This window comes from Pan paniscus, chromosome 9, assembly GCF_029289425.2.
Source record: "Pan paniscus chromosome 9, NHGRI_mPanPan1-v2.0_pri, whole genome shotgun sequence".
Lineage (NCBI taxonomy): Eukaryota > Metazoa > Chordata > Mammalia > Primates > Hominidae > Pan > Pan paniscus.
Window position 1 is genome coordinate 32,715,332 of NC_073258.2, and position 16,286 is coordinate 32,731,617.

Consider the following 16,286-nt stretch of genomic DNA (forward strand, 5'->3'; position numbering starts at 1 on the left):
CTTTATATTTATCCAGTAAAAAGCTCTTTAATCACGATCCTTAAGAGAAGGTCTGTACCTAGTTTGGTCCTCAAAACATAATCTAACCAACTATTCTTAACAACTTAGATAACTACTAGATTTTCAGTATATGCTTCATACTAAAGACATGGCATAGTCAAACATTCCATAATTGACATACATTAAAGGAACCAGATAGTATAATTTCATATTTCAACTCTAATTTTAAGTTTCCTTTTTGGGTTGTGAATAAAAAGAACATTAGTAAGGGCCCCCTGATTAGAAGGCTAACTTTCCTCCTATTGGGATGGGAGAAGAAACTGTAAAGCTTAACCCTCTTTTAATATTTATGGTATGGAAATGTGAGTTCTCAGTGTGTGCTTTTTATGCAAAAGTTTCCCGATCAAAATGAGATAATTCTGGGAAGAAGAATGAAAGCTATAAAGGAAAACCCAAACACCAGACTTCTGCATAGATTTATAATGTTTGAATAAAGTACGGGTCATACATATTAATAACTCACCGTGATGCTATAAGAACGAAAATCCAAAGGGAGATAGTGCCGGGCAGCTGTCCCCACCTGAAATTAATGTTCTTTTCCTTACTCTGTCACTACCCATCCCTCAAGCCTCACTGTCCATCTGCTGCTTTTTATTTTATTTTATTTTGGAGGAAAAAAAGAGTGGGACAATGGCACCTATAATTCCAGCTTTCTGAGACCTATGGGTCTGATGTGAAATTAATGTTTCCTGCTATTCCAGGAAGAATTAAAGTTACCACTAGCAGGAAATTGGATACACTTGTAAGAACTGGTCCTTACCAGCAAGCCAGAGTCTCAATGATTTCATTAAGGAAACTTAGTGGGGAGGAGAATTTTGTGGGTGGGGGGGTGGGGGGAGGTGAGGGGAGCAAGTTCCGTCGTCAGTCCACTTGGATTTCAGCAATTCAAACTGTAAAGATTACATTGTGAAGTCCACACAGTCTCAGCAGCACATCACAAACGTATTTGCTAATATTGAAGCAGTTTTTAAGACTGCCAAACTATGTTTTGTATATTACTGCCTTTTCTTTAGCTATTAATTGTTAGATTTCTGACAATAATAAAATTGCATATATAGCACGGGCAATAATGGGGAGGCTTAAGAGAGAGATGAAAGCAGTCTGATAGAAAATAACACTGCAGAGAGAGGAAACCAGAAACGCTGAGGCCAAGCAGCAATGGATATCTTTGACTACTAGCCCACAGTGCTGTATGTCACGTCTTTGGCCTCAGTTATTTGTAAGGCTATGCTGAAGAGTTCAAAAAAGAATAGGAAGCCTCCCTCAAATGCATGTTTATGTGAATTTGGTAATTAAGAGTATGATGTACATAGCAAGTTGTTTGGATAGAATGGTGGTATCTTGCACAATTCCAGAACTTCAAGTGCAGATGAAAGATATATCAATAGGGCCACAAATTCCCAGTACTGCACATGCTGGAAATTTGTCAGAGGCCCTACAACTCTAATATCATGGCTCTGTGACCCTATGAGTCTAATAGTGCTCCCCGCCCCAATTCACCTGTGCTCCCAAAGCCGGAACAGGCTAAAACGTTTTCCCAGACAGCAATGTCTTCCAAGGCCGGTCCTTACTGTGTGATTCTTAGAGCAGAAGATTTTACCTGTACAAGTCACACTGTAGTTGCCCAGTTCCCCTTTAATCATTCACGATGATGGGACTCACTGTAAACCCTTTCATTATGTGCCGCCGCTCTTGCAGGAAGCCTGGGTTTCTCAATTTATCCTCGTTTTAGGGCTCGGGTTCAGGGACAGCGTGGGTGAGACTAGACACTATGGCAAAGGAAGTATATTTTCCCCCTTCAGACTGGGTTTTTTCTTTCTTTCTTTTTTTTTTTTTTTAAGTAAAACTGCTGCAAAGTAAATCTTTCTCAGAAAGACAAGCATCTTTGGTGTCTTTTAAATCAAATTTTGGAGACTCAGCATAAAAAGGTAGCCACCAAAATGAAGAGCCACAGAAAAGGTGATGATATTTACACATCACCAACAAACTCATCTTTTTCTGAGAATCCAGTAGCAGCTTCCAACTTCTATCCTCTGTTACCGATGTTATGAGATTGTCTGACATGTTTTCTTTTTTGCTGAACTGACCTTTCATCTATAATCTGCCAACCTTTATGTTTTATATGAAAAGTGTAAACAGGGCAGCTGACAAATCTCCTGTTACTTGATGGCATTTTCGTTTTTTTTTTTTTTTTTTTTTCCAGACTAGATTAATTGGGAAGGCCCTGCAGTCAAGCTTCAAACTTCTTGGTATTCAAATAGCAACACTTTAAAATTGTCAGGCAAAGAGGTGCCTGCCTTTTTCCATTTTATTCAGATCATGCCAGCTAAGCTGACCTGCTTGTATAAAAAAAACCAAGGCCATATATATACTCTAACATGGAAAAAAAATTCTTGCTCTGAATGACCCAAAGAACTCTACCAGCCGGGCACGGTGGCTTACACCCGTAATCCCAGCACTTTGGGAGGTCGAGACAGGCAGATCACCTGAGGTCAGGAGTTTGAGACCAGCCTGGCCAATGTGATAAAACCCTATCTCTACTAAAAATACAAAAATTAGCCGGGTGTGGTAGCAGGAGAATTGCTTGAACCCCGGAGGTGCAGGTTGCTGTGAGCCGAGATTGAACCACTGCACTCCAGCCTGGGTGACAAGAGCAAAACTTGTCTCAAAAAAAAAAAAAAAAAAAAAAAAGAACGCTACCAACCAACCAGTTTCATCGTTCCCAAGGCATGGTCTATGTTCTACTAATGGTACACAAGATTATTTTAGGTGAAATGGAAAGGAACCTTTGACAAAATGTCAAATAGTTTTGTATTTTAAAACTACTTTTAAGAATGCATTGTTTGGACAAATACAATATAAAAGTATAAGTAATGATATATAGCTTCCTTTTTTCTATCTTTATATGTAAAATAAGAGGTAATTTCAAGAAAATTACTGAGCAAATAGTAGAGGTAACTTACAGGGACAATAAAGTGACAATGGTAGGAAGTGAATTAATGAGATGTGGAAAACTTGCTCATCAGTTCAGGTTAGAGCTACAAAATGTAAGTGAGACCATAAAAGAGGCAGTTATTTGAGTTTTATCAATGTATTCCCTTATTCTGTATCTTCTGCACCTAGTGGTGTCACATAAGTAGATACTCATGAACTGAAAGTCAACTGGGTCCTCGCTGCTACTTGACGTTCTAAGTGCCCCACACTCCAGCTACTACCTCCCCAAAGCAGCCATCACAAAATTTGTCCAGGTTCCTCTCTAGCTCCCAGGCTCCAACTGAGCCCCTCTCCAGACATGCAAAACACCCTCTAACCACATGTGTACAGAAGGAGGGAGGTTCTCTTCACTTCTGCCTTTTCACTTTCCCATCACACCATCTGTTTGCATCTTCTTATCTTTCTAACAGAGGTTGAGCATCCTTTATCTGAAATGCTTGTGACCAGAATAATTTAGGATTTTGGATTTTTTCAGATTTTGGAATATTTGTGTTACACTGATTGAACATTCCAAATCCCAAAATCCAAAATCTGAAATGCTCCAATGAACATTTTCACTGAGTGTCATGTCAGTGCTCAAAATGTTTCAGATTTTGGAACACTTTGGATTTTGGATTCTCATAGTAGGGATGTTCAATTTGCAAATTGGCCTCTTAATCTGATTCCTCCCACTCCCATAAGCACCTTCCTTTTCCAGGCATCTCCTCTCTTTGATATTTTGGGCCTCTCTATACATTGAATCCTCCTCCTTGGTGAGTTTATATTTACCCACTCCAAGAAAACAAAAACAAACAACCCTTGACACATACACACACACACATACGTGCCTCAAACATGATCGTAAACATTCCTTGACTTTTTTGCTTCTTTGAGATGCTTCCTCATTTCACTTCTAAACTTCTTAAAAGAGGATTCCATAAGCTTGCTGCTGGTGGGACCAATTCAGCCCTCAGATGTGTCATGTTTAGCCCTCAACTGAGGTTATTATTTGTTTGTTTGTTTTTTGTTTTGTTTTGTTTTTGTAATGAACTAACATCTAGAACTCAGGAAATATCACCCAAAAGTTTCTGCACTTCCAGCTTCTTGTGGAAAATCAAAAGATCAGGCAAAACTGACCTCCAGTCTGCCAAGAGATCTCCCCTCTCTGATTTCTTCTCATACAGCCCACTTACCACATTTGTTCTGCCTGATGGGCCACTATATTAATAGATTTAAAAATGTACAGCCAAATGGTTACTCAAAAGTTACTCAATGCAATCTGGCTTCTGCTTCTACTCTCCTTCCAAAAGCGTCCCTGGAATGTGACTAATAACCTCCTAATGGCCAAAGCCATGGCTTTATTTGAATTCTGACCTCTGTTGATCACACTACAGTGGTGTGATCCATTCCCTTGATTACTGCTGTGGCACTCTCCAAGTTCTCCTCCTCCCTCTCTGATATTTCCTCTCCTCTCTCTTCTTCCTCAGCTTCCTTTGCATCCTATCTCATCTGCATGCTTATTCCATGACACTCTCCTTATTCATCTTTACTTCTATGGGCAGTATTTAATAGTTTCTTACTGTGCTTCTCACATTTCTATTCCTAATGATTCGATTTTAAAACTATTACAATTTAAACCGTGGACGCAGCATGGGGATAAGAATGGGGACTCTGTAGTCTCTGCCACATGTTAGCTGTATGACCTTGGAGATTCCTTATGTTCTCTAAAGTGCGCTAGCAAAATGGGGATAATAACACCTACCTCATGAGTTTTGGCAAAGATAAAATGAAATTTAGCCTCTAAAGCACATGCATGGTGCAGAGTAAACCATCAGTGCACGTTCACTATTATTACTCCATTTTTGAGTTTTGCTTTTGCATGTGACTTGTATCCCCATAGACTTGAAGACATGGATCATGGCTTGTTGTTCCTTATTGACCCAAAGTACCTAGTCCCATATCTTCAAAATGGCAGACACACAACTCAGATTTGTTGGGTAAGTGAAGGAATGAATGAACCTCCACAAGACTTCCTGGTAACTTCCATAGAATTCCAGGAACTCGGGTTGTCATCTTGGGCTATGGCAAGGTTTAAGCCAATGTCACATTTTCTTCCAACTTTAAGCCCGCATGAAGTGTCCTGTTCCTTCTCCCCAACATCCAGTCTAGCTGACTAATCTCCAACTCTTTTTAAACTACAGTTTTCTCAGATATAAATAGGGTAAAAATAAAATACTGCTTCTAAAGTATGGTGAGGATTAAACAAGATCCTGCATATAAACAACCTGCACAGTTTCTGACACTTTATATTCACTCAACAGACATTAGCTGTGTTGTTATGTTATTGTCATGACCATCTTTCCCAATCGCCATCAATAAATCATTGGTTTTTCCACAAATTGGACCATTCCCTGATGCCAGGCACAATGTCACTACTCTCAAAGCAAAGCATCTGAAGATGAAAAAGAACATTTTGATTTTTCTCATGGCAGAAACTGGCATGTTCCAACATGTCTTTCAAACTAACAAAAGTATTATTAGGGCCAATAAGCATTTGGATCTAAAAGTGAAGGTCAGTGGGGCTATGAGGCCTCCAACCTGCACACAATGCAAACACAGCACCTCTGTTGAGATAATCCTAACCTCGCACAATGTATTCCCTTAACACACAACTTTTTGCCTCCTCTCATCCAGATATCTCTGTCTTCCAGTATTTATCAAATACCAAAAAATGTGCCGAGTGGCCTCTCATTCATGAATGATTAGTATAACCTGTAATAGATAGCATCCAGACTGTTTCTCTCAAGAGTGACTATTCATGCAGAATATCCAGAATTTCTTCTTAGAATCAGGTGGGGTTATTCGTCTATGAGCATGCAGCAAGGAATAGATGAAAAGTTTAAGATCTCCAGCTATGCACATGTCTGATGAACTCTATAACAATGTTAAAACAAACACATAGCAACTTATGTCAAAGTCAGCATAACTCCCTTATAAAACTCTGGACATTTAACATGCCACTTATAACGGCTCTGATGAATCACAACACATGAACCCCTAAGGGTCCTCCAAGACAATCTAGTGGTTTGAAGCTGTGCTCCGTGAAGCCTCCCCAGGGATGGAGAAGGGCAGAGGGGAACGACCTTCTCTGAGGTTCACCAGAGCAGCTATGCTTTCCTTGATTTTACCATCTGGAGAAAGATTTCATCATTCTAAGGAAGTTAACCCTGGCTTAAAAAAATTAAGAGGAAACCACTGATTCATGCAATTCCATTTTATGGATGAAGAAACTGAGTGCCAGAGACGTGCTGCCACTTACTAAGCGCAGTCACAGGCCACAAGTGGGGCCAGAATCTAGCTCTCTGGCTCCCAGACCAGTAGTTTTCAGATGACCCCACATATGTGACAACTTGATAAAGTTTGACTTAAGGCCTACTCATACATGAATCCTCCTCATGCCATTATCCATCTATAGTAACCTTTTATCTAATATTAAGCATTTATGGCCCTTTTAGTTTGTACCCATGAAACAGAACTCTCCATTCTAGATGCTTCTCTGGCTATATCACAGACTTCTCCTGTATGGGAAATGAGGCAGTGTCAGCCTCACGCTGTAACAATTAAAACACATCCTGGCTTAATTAAAACATTCCCCAAATGCTACTGCAGCTGTTGGTGCCATTTCTTATCTACAGGCTCCCAGGAGAATGTGGGAGCCTACCCAGTGAAGAGAAGGCCAACTTTATGTGAGGTCCCAGAATCTAAAAACTTGTTGGCTACAATTATGAGGATGAGATTTTGATAGGAAAATGGAGGTCTGAGGTAATAAATTCAAACACCTACATGGACTAGGGAGGTAAAGAAACAATGTGAATTGAGCTGAACTAGGTGGAAGATAATAGAGAACAATGAGGGGACTGGGGGCACATGTGCATCAGCATTTTAAAATAAACAATATAAGCACTGCTCTGGCCAAACGTGATCTCCTCTCTAGCTTGCCCCTCTCCCTCAATACAAGTTAATGTTCCTCAAAAATAAGTATCAAACAACTGCAATCAGGTTTTCTGCTATAAATCATTATAGAATGAATTCCTCTAGAAAATTCAAGTTTAGGTCAAACCAAAATCCAAGGTCAATTCCAGAACATTCACTTTTCCCAGGAATCTGCCTGTGATATGGTTTGGCTGTGTCCCCATCCAAATCTCATCTTGAATTGTAGCTCCCGTTATCCCCACGTGTTGTGGGAAGGATCAGGTGGGAGGTAATTGAATCATGGGGGTGGTTATCCTCATGCTGGTCTCATGATAGTAAGTTCTCACGAGATTTGATGGTTTTATAAGGGGCTTTACCTCCTTTTGCTCAGCACTTCTTCTTGCTGCCACCATGTGAAGAAAGACGTGTAGGCTTCCCCTTCCGCCATGATTATAAGTTTCCTAAGGCCTACCCAGCCTTGCTGAACTATAAGTCAATTAAACCTCTCTCCTTTATAAATTACCCAGTCTCAGGTATATCTTTAGTAACAGCATGAGAACAGACTAATACAGCCTGCCAACTTTCAGAAGACAACTCTTGCCTCATACTCTTCATTCCCCATGAACAGGGAATATGGAAAACAGGGTCGATCACAATCATCAGGTCGTGGTTAACACCAAATATCCTTTCTCCACACCCTTTTTTTAAAATCAGAGATCTTGTCAGCAAGGCTAATTGATTACTATCTCCTATTTACTCCTGCTAAAACCAAGAGAAAAACCCCAGCATTCAGCAGTAGTTCTTTGTGAAAGAGAGCCTCCAAAAGCAAACATGGCTTGTCATTTTCCTGTATAAAAGAAAACCTAGTTCCATAAAGCTGACATATTTTAAGACTGCCAATCCCTATGCCCTCTCCCCTCTATTCTCCCAAATTATAGATTTTTAAAATATATAAGGAAACCAAAAATGTCTGGGGCATAGCACTCACAGTCAGTAAAGCTCATTCTATAGCAGGAGGAAAAACAACAGAGATGACAGGACAGAAGAAGAACTTGCTATGACTCCCAGGTGCCCAGGAAAATCAAATTCACAAGGCACAGCCTTCAGGCTCACTTTCCCTTGGTAATGTGCTAGAAAAAAAAAGCTAACTTGTTGGGATTTAAAAGAATCAAACAAATATATAGTCAGACCTGTTATCACAGGACTGTTTCTAAATAAGAGATATACAACAATTTGATCACATTTCTGAAACCTGCCTGCAATGGGGCAGTGCCAGATGCCTGTTTTAAAACCCTGTTCCCTAATGCCAGTGATATAAAGTTACTTTGTTTCACCCAAGGCACACAGAAGGAGGAAATTTTTCCTATTTAAAATTATTATTATATGTTTAATATTGTAACTCCAGCAGGAACAGGGAAAATGTTAAAACTTTTGAAGCCTCTCTATTTCACTGAGGAATGAATAAGAATAACCTGGGCTTGAAAACTGGCCAAGCAGAAAATTCTGCAGGAAGATGAAAGGAAAAAAGTAATACCAACTGCTAGGAGCATGGAAGAACTATGAGGCTCAGGATGGGCTAAGGAGACATTTCATCTAAATTCCTTCCTTGGCAATTACTGGGGGCTGATAGCAGAGAAGGCCTGAGTCCAGCTTGGAGGTGGGGAGGGGGTTCTATAAGCTATGAGGAGGCAGAGCCAACTTTTTGCTGCTGTACCCCTGGCACCTAGAAGAATGCTTAGCACTTAGTTGGTACCCACTGCATACTCCAGAAATCCCCCTTGGCTCCACAGTTTGCACTCACTTGACTCAGCTACAAAACCACCAGAAACATTCAGTCAGGGCAAGTTCTGTCTCTGACCTCAGTCTGTCCCCCGTCAGGCTCCATTAATTTTCACAAGTCCTGACAGCTCTAACGTTAATACTCACACTTGCTGATGGAGCCACACAGCAGGTTCAGACTGCTACCTTCTCCTCTGAAACTCATGCATTAGGGTTTCTTCCATGCTTGCAATGGGAAACCAGGTCTAAGAAATATTAAACACAGAAAACTATATTACAATAATGTCAGGGCTGAGCCAGAAACCCAGGAGAAGGCAGGGGATGCGGAGTGAAAGCCCGGTGGTCCACTGCAGGAATGAGCACCAGTGTAAGACACCACAGCGGAAATGCTCCCTCCTCCGCTTCAGCCTCCTCCATAAAGAGAATCCCAAGGCACCAGGAGATGTGATAAACCTTAGTCCACACAAAGAAGACAAAAGTCCACTCCCCATCCCTTACAGTAGTCACTACTGCATCGCACTAATGGCAGGTAACAACTGACAAGTGCAAATGATGGGGAAGCAGGCCATTAATATCCACAATTTTTAGACCATGAAAACTGCCCAGAGATTTTATTGCTGCTCAGCAACTCCTTATTTGTAAGCATTCTTGCCTCAACCATGGCCTTATTCCAACACAACTTTTTGTGACCTAAACACACACACGTACACACTCGCACATACTCATTCACGCTTATATATATTTTTAAGACAACCACAAGGTAGTAGAAATGAATGACACTATCCTCCTTGCTTCCCAACCGAGTATCTCTAAGTTGCCACCCAAATCAACATGGCATGTTCTAAATGGGAATCCCTAGTGGTAACCGTCCACCTAAATGCAACTCCAATTATATTCCAGTATTGCCATCTGGCTGGACAAAAGAATCATAAGGTAGACTCTTTCACTGTTTATTTTATCCAAACTTTCCTTTACAAATGAGGGTCTTGGCTTATAAAGAAAGATTTATACAACAAATTCGATCTGAACAATCAGACTAGCTTCTAAAGACCCTTCAATCTACTTCCTCAAGCATTGGAAAACCGCATCCAAATCAAGGTTCCACCAGATAATCACAAGAAAAATTGGTAAAGACATTGTCAGGTTTCATCTGGATCAGTTGTGTGCATGTTTATACAACCTGAACGTACAGGAATATGTGGCATAAAGGAAATAGCGTGGACTTTGGAGTCAGACAGATTTCGGATCAAGTTCCTGCTTCTGTCATTTATTACCTATTAAACTCAGACTCCAAACACACAATTTAAGCTTCACAATACTCATCAGGAAAAAAGAAAAAGAATAATTGTACAATCTACCTTATGAAGTGGGTATGGGGAATAAGTGAGAGCAGGAAAGGACCAAATACAATACCTGCCACATAAAGGATGATAATTATTATTGTTATTATTATTATTATTAATTTTTGAAATGGAGTCTCACTCTGTCACCCGGGTGAGAGTGCAGTGGCGCGATTTCAGTTCACTGCAACCTCCGCCTCCAGGGTTCAAGGGATTCTCATATCTCAGCCTCCCAAGTAGCTGGGACTACATGTGCCCACCACCACCCCCGGCTAATTTTTTATATTTTTAGTAGAGACAGGGTTTCGCAATGTTGGCCAGGCTGGTTTCAAACTCCTGACCTCAGCTGATCCCCTCAGCCCGCCTCAGCCTCCCAAAGTGCTGGGATTACAGGCGTGAGCCATCGTGCCTGGCCTATTACTGTTATTTTTATCCTGTCTTCTGTTTTGCAGTGTAACTTAGATCAGAATAAGGAGCCCATCTCCTACGTTCTACCTCTTTAAAAGAGTATTTAATAAATATCTTTAATAAACTAGTAGCGTTGGCTGACAAAGTCTCTGATGAGATGAAGAATGATATGTTTATTTTTCCCCCACAAAGCCTTTAAAAAGCAACTGAGAAAAAGGTGTTCCTTCCAGCAATAATTATAAAATAAGTGGCAATTATTCTACTGAATAATTAGAGGAACAAATGCAAATCCTGTGTGTTTGCATTTTAAACCATTAAGTATGGTGATGATCAAATTAAATAAAAATAACATAAGGCATAAAGGCCATATCTTTTAAAAGAAATAACCATTTTAGAGGCTTTTTAAATTCCTCCCCTCCTTAAGCCTGCAAATAAGAATTTAAAAAATCTTTTTGTAATAACTACTATCATTTTTGCATGCTGAAATAACATTTGGGCAGATGATGCAGGATTTCCGAATGCAGGAATTCTGCGGGGCAGGGCTGCAGAAGCCAGAATGGAGGGTTGACAGTGGAAATAAAATCTCTGCGTTAACAGCGCCACTGGGGCTAAATGAAAATGGTCTTCCAGAACTTGATTAAAACTAAATTGAAAAAGAACATATTTGGCTAATATTACATTAGACTAAAATATAGAAATGAACCCTAATACTCTCAAAATCTAATAAGAAAAAGCCATCTCAATTTCCAAACTTTCAAAGCATCTTCTTTAAATGCATCACAGATCAATTTACATGGTACTTTTGTCAATAAGCAAAACCAAATCATGGGTTCCAATTGGCTTATATTGGAAAGTGTAAGAGCAAATGCTAGAAAATGCAATTACTGCAAACAAACTCCATTTTCTTCCCTCTGAAGGGAATTTCGGGGAATATTTTATTGCCATCAAATAATATTTCTGAAGGCATCAATACACAGTTCTATTCTCCTTTCTGAATCCCCACTCACTGTATAATCTAATCCACTCTACAGAATATCCTGAAATTTAGAGAAGTGCCTACGAAAGGGGATATTACCTTGCACACACATCCTATGTCAATTTTAATAATATCCACGCTGGACAGGAAGCTGCATAGAGCAAAATTTAGGAGCCAGTAAAATTGATTCTTCCCATTTTATAACTCAAAATTTGAGTGAAGCATTTCAAGTACAATATTTACAAAGAAACCCCTCAGAGAAGGTTATTTTGATCAATAGTGGCAGTGACAATATAGAGGGAATGGAGACCATATTCATTTCCTTTTCCATTCTGCTTTCTCCATCCCTCAATGGGCAACATTTACTACTATAAGAGCTACCCTGAATCAGAGCCACTAAGACTTCCTGGGGGGTGTGAAATCATGAAGTCTCCTTTGGATAATGTTTTGGTTCCACTGGAACACATTTCCAATAGTCTCCGATATTTCTTTGGCAATGCTTTTATGGCTTTATCCCACAAGCCTCCCGCTGGTATGAAGCAGTAAAAAGTATGTAGTATAATTCCTCAGGAAGAAAGGATTTCTGGAAATTCCATCATGGCCCTTGGTACCCAAGGTTCCAAGAAGCAGAGTTGGAGGTCTATTTTACTTTCTACATTTTCATTCCTTACTCATGGGTTTTCCAATTTCTAGAGATCTAGGCCCCAGCATCTTAAAATTTATCAAGAGATAAATTTACACTGTCTTCCTAAATCTGTGTTTTCTCCTAATTAGTATAATTAAGGCACAAAGTATTCCATAAAGTTCTTCCTTAAATAATTTGAATTAAGTATTTTAAGGAATTCAGGTAATCGGAACACAGTTGGAGAGCATACTCTGTCTGCTGAACATTGTTCCAAAGCAAGACACAAAAATAAATACATAAAAAGGTGTTTGGTATGACAGTAAAATGAAAAAATAAAAAAAAAGTGTTTGTTCTATGAGGGTCTTTGTTCCTAGACATGTGAAGTCAGGTAAATGCATACTACATTTGCCTTAAATTGTTCATTAAAAAACATGTAAATTTCTCTCCCTGCTCATACATATGCATACACTCTGTCAAAGAGCAGATTTCCCCTACTTTTTGGTTTGCTTCTTTTATGGGCTGAATTGTGTTCCCCCAAAATGCATAGACCAAACCTGCTAGTAGCCTCCACAACTGTGAGAAAATAAATGTCTGTTGTTTAAACCACATAGTCTGTGGTTCCATGGTTGACAGCCCTAGCAAAGTAATACCCTTCCTAGAAGGCTGCCTTGGCTTAATCCTTCCTACACTAAAGCTGGGTGATCTCATCAAAATACAAATCTGATCATATACACTCCCTCCACACACTTAAACACTCACCCAACTTAACATCTTCCCAGATTCTCTATTATTGCCCACAGACAAAGGGCCAAATGTTCCGTGGTATGGTGTGTAGAACTCTCTGTGCCCTGCCAGCCACTTCCCCACTCGTATCTGGAGGTCTGAGCTTGCCAAGTGCTTGCAGTTCACAGAATGAGGATTTGTCTGACGAGTTCTCTTTCTGCCACATGACTATGGACCTCAGGAGGGTTCGAACTATATTCTATTCATCTTTGCATTCCCAGAAGGCCTCAATCATTACTTATCAAATAGATGAATGAATGAAGAAATAATTCTATATTGCCTGAGAATCATGTGGATATGATTAGCGAAGACCTCAATTTTGGATGCAAAATGGCCTTTAAGTGTTATAAGTCCTATTTTTATTTTATTCAAGGATGACACCAATTATATACATCACAAAGTATACTGTTAATTTGCTATTAATAAACTAAATCTGATTTTTAAAATCTGTTATACAGGGGCTTTTTTTACTGGGAAAGGCAAAAGAGGGCAAAGAAATTGGCCCACCTGTAGTAAGGGCTCAATTTTGTTGAATGAGTGAACAAATAAATGGATGAATAAATGAATAAATGAACTATATACATCACACAAATAATGTTACAATTTCAAAAGAGAAGGGAATTATTGCTGCATGGTTGACACTATGCACTTAAAGATTTTTCCGGCCTTTGTTCCCGGTAGCTCAGAGGAGTAATCAATAGATGGAGTTAATGGAATAGTCATTCATTATTTGAGGAAGGTGCCTGTATTTCTTCATTGTATCCCTTCATCTGAAAGTTTTCACCCCTAGGCCTCTCAGGAAAATCAGCTGTTTTGACAGCTGGCTTTGCAGAGGCCACTCTTTATAAATGAACCTACTGCCTAGGCCCAAACAGGACACGTGTGTGCATCTTCTCAGGCCCCCAAGTCACTGGGTCAGATGAAAGAATCCATGCTAATTTATGTGCAAGGCCAGTTCTATCCTTTTGCTTCCAACAGAAAATCAAGGGACAGCAGGGTGCTCCTGACCTTTTATCCTTTAATTCCAGGCTTACCGAAATTCCAACCTAGCAGAGTCCTCGGAGATTTGAATCATTCCTTCCATGGAATGGGAAACTAAGACCTAGCAAGGCTAAAATGACTCCTCCAAGGTCACCCAATGACTTAGTTGAAATTCAGAACTTCTGATTTTGCAGACCAATCCTCTCCTTCTCCACCATATCACATAATCACCGGGTCAGAGATTTAAATGATTCACTTTGTAGATCAGAATGTTTAGGTTCAGAGAAGCTAAGAAGTTTTTCTAAAGACTGTGCCTACAATCATGAATCCTGGGTCCTAACATTCATCTGCCACTACCAGCAAGTATCATGCAGTAACACCCAAGACATATAGTCACTCATTTCTTCTTATTTCATAGACACAGAGGACTAATCAAATTTCATTGTTAAGATACTCTTTTGTTTTTAACCTGTACTATCATGGTTTAAGGCCATTTTTTTTTCATTTGACTCATGGAAAGCATCTATTTAGCCATCTTAAACATGATCTTAAGCCAGGGAGTAATTTAAGATGATAGAAATTATCTTTCTGTGTCTAGCTACTGTTCTTCCAAGCTTTTCTTCTGTCTCTGACACTATCACTGAGTTACCTTTAATGAAACTCAATGGTAAAGTTCTTCCATGATACTAACATCACAACTTTTACTTTTATTTTCATCAATAACTAAGGGGCTACATTTGCTTATCCTCAGCCAATACAGCACCTCTTTTTCATATCAATACCACCAAGGTGGTTTCTCAAGGTTGAAAGCAAAAGATTTTCTAGATTGGTATCTTTTTATAATATGTAGGCTCATCTCTAGCTTAGTATTTCATTTCTACATGTCTCTAAAATGCCAGCTTTCGTTTTTCACTAAGATTATTTTCCTCAGAGTGGAAGCTAAGGCTCAGATCATTGACTCTTAAATGGTGAAAATGAAGAGTGACTTTCTCTGAAAACGGCTACTTTTATTTATTTTTAAAAATTGAATTACTTTGGAGTGTTCTGACCGGAAACTGGAGATTAGATACATTGGTTTAAAAAGAAGGTATTTTTGCAGGGCTTAACTTAATTCTCCAAAACTGAGAACTCCAACCTCTTCTATTCAAACCCATCCAAAGCTTGTAAAGTTGATCCCTTACTAAGAAAGTGTGGCCAGATTTCAGTTCTTCAGGTTAAACTGTTTTTACTTTTTAACTCTGTCATGTGGCATTTCACTTTCAACCCCACATTCTCAGATTCACCCACTTTGTGGTTTAACTCGCTCTTCCCTCACTTTTCTTTATGTTTTGGCTCATTTCAAGGGTCTTGCAAAGTCAGGTCTCAACCTAATTTTCTAATCCTGTAGCATTGGATAAAAGAAATCCCATTAGATTCCATTAAATCCCACTAAGCTTCTGACTCTCTCAAAAGTCAGGATGAGATTTGATAATGAAATAGGGCCCCAGAATGCCATGAAATGACCACAGTCTTTCTACAACCTCCAAGAAATATTCCCTGGGGTCCTAGGATGTGACTGGCAGTATGATGGGGCTGGCTGGGAATATAATAATGCAGCAAACAGAACAGGGTCTCTGGCCTTATGGAACTTATATTCAGGTGGGAGCAACAGATAATAAAGAAGTAAATAACCTACCAACATAACTCAGATTATAACTTCAAGGAAGAGAATTAGCAGGTCCTATGAAAGAGAGTAACAGAGAAAATTACCAAGATATGGCAATCCAAGAAGGTGTCTTTGAGGGGGATCAGTCAATATTTTCTGTCTATCTAGCCCTTTTTCAACGAACAGTAAAGATAGCTAAGAAATAAACTTCCTTGATTATGTACAGCACAATGTAAGAAGGCAGGAAATACATGCATGCATGCACACCACATGTGCACGTGCACACACACACACCCCAGAGATGTTTAGAACAGTATAGCAAGCACATAGTTCCTTGTAAATCTCAATTTTCATTAGAACACTCAGTGCAATCATCTATAGTTGATTAGCTGACAATTAATTAGACAATATTTTTTAAAAATCTACCCTTGTGATGAAAATATTTTCTAAAATATTTAATTTTCTACCTTCAGAAGGCAAGCTACTAATGGTCTAATGTTGAAGCAACTTTGCGGAGATTAAAATGCAATCCATTAGCAAGATTGGGCTAAATGTGTATATACTCTGAACGTCAATTACTGTTGTTGTCCTTGTGGTTATTGTCTGGGTGTGGTTTGGAATAGTTCAACAAAGCTAGCATATTTCTTTATTTTCTTAGGCTCTATTTTTGCCTCCTTAAAAATTCTCATTATGAGAGGGAATTGGACTCTGGGGAGTTGAGTTGTGCCACAACACAATGACTTC

At 39.3% G+C, this 16,286-nt stretch overlaps 1 protein-coding gene across 5 annotated transcripts in view; it reads right to left on the reverse strand.

The window, feature by feature from the left end:
- Positions 1-16,286, reverse strand: part of MPPED2 (metallophosphoesterase domain containing 2) — a 175,733-nt gene that overhangs the window by 85,189 nt on the left and 74,258 nt on the right. The gene's annotated exons all lie outside the window — the stretch shown is intronic.